This window comes from Pristiophorus japonicus, chromosome 14 (genome assembly GCF_044704955.1).
Source record: "Pristiophorus japonicus isolate sPriJap1 chromosome 14, sPriJap1.hap1, whole genome shotgun sequence".
Lineage (NCBI taxonomy): Eukaryota > Metazoa > Chordata > Chondrichthyes > Pristiophoridae > Pristiophorus > Pristiophorus japonicus.
The window spans coordinates 137,597,231-137,607,015 of record NC_091990.1 but is presented as its reverse complement, the minus strand read 5'-3'; the positions used below and the strand labels follow the sequence as shown (position 1 = coordinate 137,607,015).

Here is a 9,785-nt window from a genome sequence, read left to right as displayed (position 1 = left end):
CTCACGAATTGATCGTCTCAGTTCAACTCCAGTTCTGAGCGAGCGTTCTGAGTCAGTTATGACTGGAGGCTAGGCAGCCAATCTGATGGGAGTGGCAATGACCTTGTCAGAGATTGAAAGTCCAGATTCATTGATGATGTCGGAGTCCTCTGATGACTGAATATAGGTTGGTTGGTGTGGAAGAAAGAATCTATGAACACCTGGCTTAATTTAGAGGGAAGGGTTAAATTCTGTTTTTTGCTATGCTTAAAGAAATAATAAGACTAGAAAAATAGCCACGCTTTTTAGCCTTGAAACTTAGAGATGCAATTAGGTGACCATCTGGTATTAAAAGGGAGTCTCCTTTTGACTTTGCTTATCAGACTGTGAACAGAGAGAAACTATGCAAGGACAGATAGAGTGTGTACCTCCCGAGACGACCTTTGTACTCGCGGGACTAATGAATAAGATTCTTTTTCTATTTCTGTATTCAATTTCTGTATAAAGATAAGTGCAATTTGCTTGTACGACAGAGTTTTGCCTTGGTACGGTCCAAGCAGGCTCTCCGAGATATATCTTGCTTTTTAAAATAAATTCTCTCGAAGTGCACTTCTGAAAGTCTCCGCCTGAGTTAATTTAAGCTAAATATTTCCTCGACAGATTCTGGCGTAGTCCGGCAGGATCTCTAAAAAAAAAAACGAGATCCAAAAGAACTAAATTTAACTTTTAAAGAGAAAAGAGGAATTTTAAGGACCTTCCTAGCTGAAAGGAGGAAGGTGCCTAGGCCGTCCTAGCTGAAAGGGGGACGGGCCGCTGAGATCCCCTAGAGGGTGAGGCATAAGGTAGCTACCGCTAAGAAGCTAAAATAACAAAAAGGCAAAAGGAGACCCCGAGCTGAGCAGAAAAGAGAACACCGGTGAGCGCTTTGTAAATTACTGTATATTTTGTAGGATTGTCCTAACTCTCATTTCAGAAAAGATCGCGAGACGTAGCACCCGGAAGAATGGGAAACGGCTCTAGTCGAGCAGGGCGCTCGCGCCCAGCTCCTAGAAAAGGAAAGAAGGACCACCTCTCAACTGAAAGAATAAAAGTACATCCTAAGACTGAGAAAAGAATCCGTAAGGTAGTAAAGCAACGAGAGAAGGTAGGAGATCCCATTGTGCCGCCCGGCTCGCCGGTGGACACTGTAATTAAAGAAACAGGAGACGACAGATACGCGGTAACGTTTAGTAGCGATTTGTACGGTTGGTCTGATGGGGATTGGCCATATGGAGGAAGTTTTAAATTGTCCTTAATTGAGGAATGGAGACAGACCACCAAAAATGGGACAGGGGACCCCAGTTGGGATAAAGATTATATGGAGAATTGTTTTAAAAAATGGACAAAGGTGGCAAAGAGGCACCAGCCCCTAAAAATAAAAAGAAAGAGGAGTAGGGTAAGGAGAAGCCCCCTCCCTCTTACAGCCCCCCCGAGTGCCCCGGTTTTGACCGCTTCCCCTGTCGGCTTATACCCCCGTCTTCCAACCACCAAGCCGGATGATTGGCAGGAGATTATAGAAATAGTGGCCGCTCAGCTGGATAAGACAGGCCGATTCCTCCACTACCCCCACGACACAAGCCCCCGTGTAATGATCAGAACAACGGCTGTCCTAAAGCCCTGGACACCGGGAGAAGCTCGGGATATGATATCAGCTGCCCCTAATCCTGTTAAGAAGCCAGTAGCCTTTCACAACTGGCTTGAGCAAACCTGTACCATTTATTAAAGGGAGCTAAAAAGCATGGAGATATCGGGGAAGTCACCCGCTGCTTGCAGAAAGCAGAAGAATAGATTTTGCAGGCAGATGGAAAAATAGTTGGGACGAGCATGCAGGAATACCAATGGATCAAAATGAACCTTTGGCAGTGCAAACCTTGTTAAATTGTATGTTGCCACAACAAGCAAGAACATACAAAATAAGGGTTTTGGACTGGCAAGGAAAAAGTTGGAAAGAGACAGTTACAGTACTGGCTAACATGGATAGAGAGGGACTATTTACCTATAAGGAAAATATGGCTAAAACAGCAGGTCAGTAAATCAGCAAAAGGGACGAGGACAGGCACAGAATAATCAGCATAGGGATGCCCCGGAGGCTTAGTTGTACAGGCGGCAGCCCTCCGCTTATCGGCAGACATAGAAGAAAACCCTCTGGCAGTAGTAAAAGTAGGAGACACTTATGTGAAATCCCTGGTGGATACCGGTGCTACTATGTCTTCTGTACCATCCTCTGTGGGATTACCTGTAAGCAACACCACCGTCTTAAGTATGGGTGTGGCCGGTATCCCCATGAAAGAATTTTTATCTGAACCTACCAAATTGATAATTGAAGGACAATCAGTTAATGATGAGACTTTGATAGTCTCTAAAACAACACCTCTCCCTTTATTGGGAAGACAGACTTTGTGCAAACTAGGAGCCACAATTTATTGCACAAAGGAAGGAATGTACATGGAGCTCCCTCCAAATAATATTCATCAGTTCTTTAATGGGATTAAAAAAGAGAAAAGGGAGGATAACAAAGAAAAGGCTGCCCTCTATTGTTGGCAATTGATTGGCAACTACTATTCCCCCTTGATACATGAAGTTATACAAAACTTAAAAACTAAATTTGACTCTAATACTGAAGAATTGATGTATGTAATTTTGACAAGCTTTGAGGCAGTTCAGCTTCACTGTACAGCCTGGTACACTCGTCAAAAAGCTGAAACTTACCAGTGTTTGGTACAATCCTTTTTAAATAGAGAAGAAATAGTAGAAGCTACGCCCCGCATTTATTTTGGACCAGAAGGATTGGGGGTAGCCATTGATTTGACACCCTTACAGCAACAGCGGTTTAGAGAAGCGAACTCGACACCTCATCTGACCTTGGCTGTAAAACCGCCAGCGAAACCTAAAGATATGGGTCCGATGATTGTAGGAATAGAAAGAGAAAAACAGCAACACGGCTATCAACCTTGGGCAGTAATAAAATTGCTAAATGTTCAGATAGACTTTATCACCCACAACAGGGGGATTCTCCAGTGGAAAGGTAAAAATCATGCCTCCACTTTTGAAAAACAGCAACCCCCGGAACAACCAAGCCCTAAGCTGCCAATGGCATTGAATCAAGTATCTTCTGAACTTTGGGCAAAGCATAAGAATCATGTTGGGCAAGTACATTCTGCAGTACCCCATCGGGTACAATTGATAAAGAACGGCGTGTTACCAAGCATTAGGCAGTACAGACTGCCTCCAGAGGCAGAAAATGGGATAGAGCCAGTTATTTCTGCATTGTTGGAACAAGGAGTTTTAGAAAAGACACAGAGCCCATGTAACACTCCGATACCAAAGGTTAATAGGCCGAATGAATGGAGATTTGTGCAAGATCTGAGAGCTATTAATAAGATAGTAGTCCTATCACCCCTGTGATACCGGACACCAACATTATACTATCTGCTATACCACCAACAGCAACTGTCTTTACTGTGATAGACCTGTTTTCAGCTTTTTACTCTATCCCGTTAAATCAAGAAAGTCAGTATCTGTTTGCTTTCACCCACAAGAAGCAGCAGTACACATGGACCAGGTTGCCCCAAGGATACACCGAAAGCCCCGCAGTATTTGCAACAGCAGTACTAACCCAAGAACATGGTGGGGGAAATAGACCAGTTGCTTATTATTCGGTTTTGCTGCCTCCAGTAGTAAGGGGAATGCTAGCATGTCTACGTGCTGTAGCTGCTACTGCGGTCATGGTGGAGAAGTCGGTATCTATTGTTTTGGATCATCCATGTACTGTCATTACAGCCCATGCTGTGTTATTACTTTTGAATTCAGCTGCCACACAACACTTTACAGCGTCTCGAAGAACAGGTTATGAAGTATTACTGCTGTCACACCCTAACTATACCTTTCGACGTGCACCGGTAGTGAACCCAGCCACCTTTCTTCCTACTAAAGAAGTAGAGGATCCAGACCAGCATGATTGTCTGTTAACGGTGGAAGTAGCCACCTTACCAAGACCCGATTTGCTCACAGAGCCCATGGACAATCCTGATCTTATTCTCTATACGGATGGATCATCACATAGGCCGTCGGATGATTTGTTTTTGGCAGGCTATGCTATTGTAAATCCCTACAAAACTGTTGAAGCATTCGCCCTGCCTCCTGGAACCTCGGCTCAGGCTGCTGAATTGTTTGCCCTCACTAGAGCTTGTATAATAGCTAAAGATCATACTGCTAATATCTATACTGATTCTAGATATGAATTCGGTGTGGTCCATGATTTTGGACAACTGTGGAAAAACAGAGGCTTTATCACCTCTGGTGGAAAGCATATTAAGCACTCTCAACTGGTGCTTAATCTATTAGACGCCATTCAGTTGCCAAGTAAGGTAGCCGTTATCAAATGTGCAGCTCACACAACCGGTGAGGATGAAGTATCAGTAGGAAATAGGAGGGCTGACGAAGCAGCCAAACAGGCCGCTTCGGCACAGGCAGACTGCCTTCAAGCAGTCTCAGTTTCCCCTCCACAGGTACTTGACATCCAACAACTTAAAACAGCCCAACAACAAGTTACCATGCAGGAAGGAAGAACTTGGGAAAACCAGGGTTGTTTTTTAAAAATACGACATTTGGTATCACCCTGATGGGCGAACTGTTTGCCCTAGATCTCTATTTTTGCCCCTGCCTCGCCTAGCACACGGTCAGGCTCACATGGGCAAAGGAGGGATGATACATGCTATTAATGCACAGTGGTATGCACCAGGAATAACAGTAGTAATTGAGAAAGTTGCTAGAACATGCCAAATTTGTCAACAAAATAACAGAGGTAAAACACCTGCTGGATATGATCATCTACCCCAACCAAGTATGCCCTTTGAAAATGCCCGAACAGAAGTAAAAATTCTATTTAAAGAAATAGTACCAAGATATGGGATACCTATGGGAATCAACATTGACAGGGGAACCCACTTCACCGGAAAAATAGTGCAAAACCTTGCAGAAGCGTTCGGGTTCCAGTGGAAGTTACATATACCATATCAGCCACAGTCCTCGGGAATGGTAGAAAGAGTAAATGGGATAATAAAATCTACTCTTACCAAGGTATGTCAGGAGACTGGACTGAAGTGGCCAGAAGCCTTACCATTAGTATTGTATACAATGAGAAACCAGAAAAACCGAAACACTGATTTGACACCACATGAAGCCTTATTGGGAAGACCAATGCCTACTGGCGTAAAACCACTACTGTCAGATGAAAAAATAGCATTAATTTGGAATGATGAAAAATCACTAAAGTATGCTCAGGCCATGTGTGAAATAGCAAGAAGTCTGCATGAACAAATAAAGCAGACACAGGTGCCCCCGTCGGAAGGAAATATGCACCCTTTCAGACCTGGAGATCAAGTGTTAGTAAAAACATTAAATAAAGAATCCTTTTCTCCTAGGTGGAAAGGACCGTATCAGATAATTCTCACAACACGAACCGCTTTGAAGTTGGAAAAGCACCCGAACTGGGTGCATGCAACCCGCTGTAAATATTATTTCCCTGACGAATTACAGCCGAAGGAAAAGGCATTGAACCAGGACGTACTACGGTCGCCCGACTAAGAAAACAGCCATCTTTTAGCTGAAGAATTGTACCTGCTCTTGTATTAAATATTTGGACTTGAAAATATTGCCCAAAATTCACGGATGGATGTCAGAGCTCATTTGCGTGCCAGTTTGGGCCTTTATTATTTGGGTCACTGTTACTATCGTGTGGACGTGTTATTGTAACAACTTATTTCAAGAGTGGTATAGAAACAAACAAGAAAGGGAAGATGGGAAGGGACTCTTGGAAAAATTATAAATGGACGTTAGGTATACTGATCATTTTAGCGACAGGGAACTCCCAGCAGGAGGAAGAAGTCCTAAAAGAAGGAAAAATATGGTATGGGAAAGAAGTAATAGTATAAGGCAGCAAGGCAATTTTATATGCCCAGTAGGCCAAAGTTGTAAAGTAGGGAATTTTACGGCACGATGTGAGGCATGTGGAATGAAGGAAGAAAGAGGGGAATTCCAGTTTATATTGGGGAAAGGGTATCGGTTGTTCATAGAATACCAGGCCGATGTGTGGATGAAGTGTACCCTGAGCACAGGGAAAAACAAGAGATGGGGGTACATAGGAGGGCCGGACAGGGGAAAAGGTAGTTATTCTTTTACAAGTATGGTAGAAGGGCAGCGGATGTTGTGCATGAATAACACCCCGGTGAATGGAGGAGACCCATTTGTGGTAAAATGGTCAGTAAAAGAATCCGACCACCCAGAAGACCGGGACCCGGGACATCTAAAAAGGATACTGACCACTTGCATCCCAGTGGTAAGATCCCCAGGTGTATTAAATCTAACAATACGAATTAAATATCCCCCAAAGAAAGAAGATGGTTGCCACACAACCAGTGTTAAGGTATCTTTTGAAAAAGAAAGACCCCAAAGAAAGAAACGGGATGTATTAGGGACTGTGTTAGGTGGAGTGGGAGCAGGAATAGGAGCATTGAACTCCATGGATATCGAGACCCTACAAAATAAAATCCAGGCCGTCGGGGGACTGGTAGGGGAAGATATAAAGATCAGAAATGCCTGGGATGAAGGATTACAGCAGTACTGAAGCTTGCTATACACCCCATAGTAATCGTAGGTGTGGTTATGCTTGTATTATTAATAATCCTTTGCGGAATGTGGATAAAATTAAAAAATTTAATTTGTCAAGTAATAGGCCTGCTCTCCGAAATAGAAAGAAAAGGTATATAGATGAAAGGAAGGTTAAGTCGCTTAGAGGAAAAGGTTGATGAAGACGAATATCTCCAAATGCGACTCAATCCTGAAGGGTATACACCCCCTTTTGCTCAAGAAGAGAATACAGGAAATTGTGTTGATCTAAAAAATAAAAAGATCAACAAGGAGGGAATTGTGGAAGAAAGAATCTATGAACACCTGGCTTAATTTAGAGGGAAGGGTTAAATTCTGTTTTTTGCTATGCTTAAAGAAATAATAAGACTGGAAAAATAGCCACGCTTTTTAGCCTTGAAACTTAGAAATGCAATTAGGTGACCATCTGGTATTAAAAGGGAGTCTCCTTTTGACTTTGCTTATCAGACTGTGAACAGAGAGAAACTATGCAAGGACAGATAGAGTGTGTACCTCCCGAGACGACCTTTGTACTCGCGGGACTAATGAATAAGATTCTTTTTCTATTTCTGTATTCAATTTCTGTATAAAGATAAGTGCAATTTGCTTGTACGACAGAGTTTTGCCTTGGTACGGTCCAAGCAGGCTCTCCGAGATATATCTTGCTTTTTAAAATAAATTCTCTCGAAGTGCACTTCTGAAAGTCTCCGCCTGAGTTAATTTAAGCTAAATATTTCCTCGACAGTTGGTCACTGATCGTATCTTCCTCAACTTGTTCCAGTTCATCCGTGTGCCGCAGCTTTATCTGATCAACATGTTTCCTGCATGTTTGCCCATTCTTGAGCCTGACAATAAACACTCTGTTACTCTCCTTGGCCGTAACAGTACCGGCGACCCAGTTGGGACCTTGACCATAATTTAGCACATATACAGGATCGTTAACAGAGATGTCGCGTGACACAGCAGCACGCTCATGATACCACTGCTGATTTTGATGTCTGTTTTCAACATGATCTTACAAGTCAGGATGGATGAGAGAGAGCTTGGTCTTGAGACCTCTCTTCATCAATAGTTCACCCGGTAAGTGTGTGGGGTCTTGTCCTGTAACTAAGCAATATGCATGACAAGCGAGTCTGCAGTGAACCCTGAGTTACACTTTCATACTCTGCTTGATTGTTTGGACAGCACGCTCTGCTTGACCATTAGAAGCAGGTTTGAATGGTGCTGACCTCACATGTTTAATACCATTGAGTTTCATGAACTCTTGAAACTCCAGATTGGTGAAGCAAGATCCGTTGTCGCTCACAATGATGTCAGGCAGACAATGAGTAGCAAACATGACACAAAGGCTCCCAATGGTAACTTGGATTTACTGGATGACATGATTATACATTGTATCCACTTGGAATATGCATCCACCACAACAAAAAACATCTTACCCAGGAAAGGACCTGCAAAGTCAATGTGGCTCCTCGACCATGGTTTGGATGGCCACGACCACAGACTCAGCGGAGATTCCGCTGGTACTTTGCTTAGCTGCATGCAAGTGTTGCACTGATGCACACATGATTCCAAATCAGAGTCAATTCCAGGCCACCATACGTGAGTCCTGGCGATGGCTTTCAGCATGACAATACCAGGATGAGTGCTGTTTGGATCACATATAAATTTCTCTCTGCCTTTCTTAGGCATAACAACACGATTACCCCACAGTAAACAATCTGACTAAATGGATAGCTCGTCTTTGCGACGGTTGTAAGGAAGGTTTGGCTGATCACACATTTCCATAGGTATAGCAGACCAATCACCACTAAGGAACCAACGTTTTACAACCGATAACATCAGGTCCTATCTGGTCCAGGTCCTAACTTGTTGAGCAGTGACAGGGGTTCCTTCACTCTCAAAAGCATCCTTAACTAATAGTAGATCTGCAGGTTGTGGCGTCTCCATCACTGGTGTAGGCAAAGACTGATGGTTCAGAGCATCTGCACAATTCTCGGTGCCAGGTCTATGGCGAATGACATAATCATAGGCAGATAATGTCAGCGCCCACCACTGGATGCGGGACGATGCATTTGTATTGATACCTTTGTTTTCTGAAAACAATGAAATAAGTGGCTTGTGATCCATTTTGAGTTCAAAACGACGACCAAACAGGTACTGATGCATCTTTTTAACGCAGGCTAAAGCTTCTTTTTCTACCATACTATAGGCTTTTTCTGCCTTTGACAAACTTTTCGAAGCATACGCAACAGGTTGTAGTTTACCTGACTCATTAGCTTGTTGGAGCACACAGCCAGCCCCATATGATGAAGCATCACAGGCCAATGCTAGACGCTTACACGGATCATAATGTACCAGCAACTTGTTAGAGTAAAGCAGATTTGTAGCTTTCTCGAAAGCTCAATCTTGAGACACACCCCAAACCCAATTGTCTGAGCAGCATGTGCAGTGGCTCTAATAAAGTTCTCAATCTGGGTAAGAAATTACCGAAGTAGTTGAGTAGACCAAGGAACGAACACAGCTCCGTCACATTCTGAGGCCTGGGTGCATTTTTGATGGTCTTGGTTTTCGAGTCCGTAGGCCTGATGACATCAGCAGCAATCTTCCTCCACAGAAATTCAACTTCTGGTGCCAGGAAGACATACTTCGAACGTTTCAGCCTGAATCCCACTTTGTCCAGATGATGTACAACCTCTTCAAGGTTGTTCAGGTATTTGGCACCTGTAACCAGAATGTCATCTTAAAATACGACGGTTCTAGGGACGGACTTCAGTAGACTCTCTGTGTTCCTCTGAAATATGGCTGCAGCCGAGCGAATTCCAAAGGGACACCTGTTGTAGATAAACAGTCCTTTATGATGCATATAAGTTTCTTTGACGTGTCAATGAACTCCTGTGTCATATAGCCTGAAGTCAGATCCAGTTTAGTGAATGACTTTCCACCTGTTAGCGTTGCAAACAGGTCATCAGTCTTCAGTAACGGGTACTGATCCTGTTTCGAAAATTGGTTGATCGTGACCTTATAGTCTCAGCAAATCCTGACACTGCCATCACTCTTCAACACAGGAACAATGGGAATGACCCATTCGTTAAATTCGAACGGTGATATGACCCCCTCAC

General features: G+C 43.4%; 1 long non-coding RNA gene across 1 annotated transcript; it reads left to right on the top strand.

Annotated features, from left to right (window-relative positions):
• The first annotated feature begins 204 nt into the window (after positions 1 to 204).
• On the top strand, positions 205 to 7,355 carry LOC139280132 (uncharacterized). The gene is made up of 2 exons (XR_011596628.1): positions 205 to 895; positions 5,442 to 7,355. It is a non-coding gene; the product is annotated as an uncharacterized lncRNA (long non-coding RNA).
• The last annotated feature ends 2,430 nt before the right edge of the window (positions 7,356 to 9,785 follow it).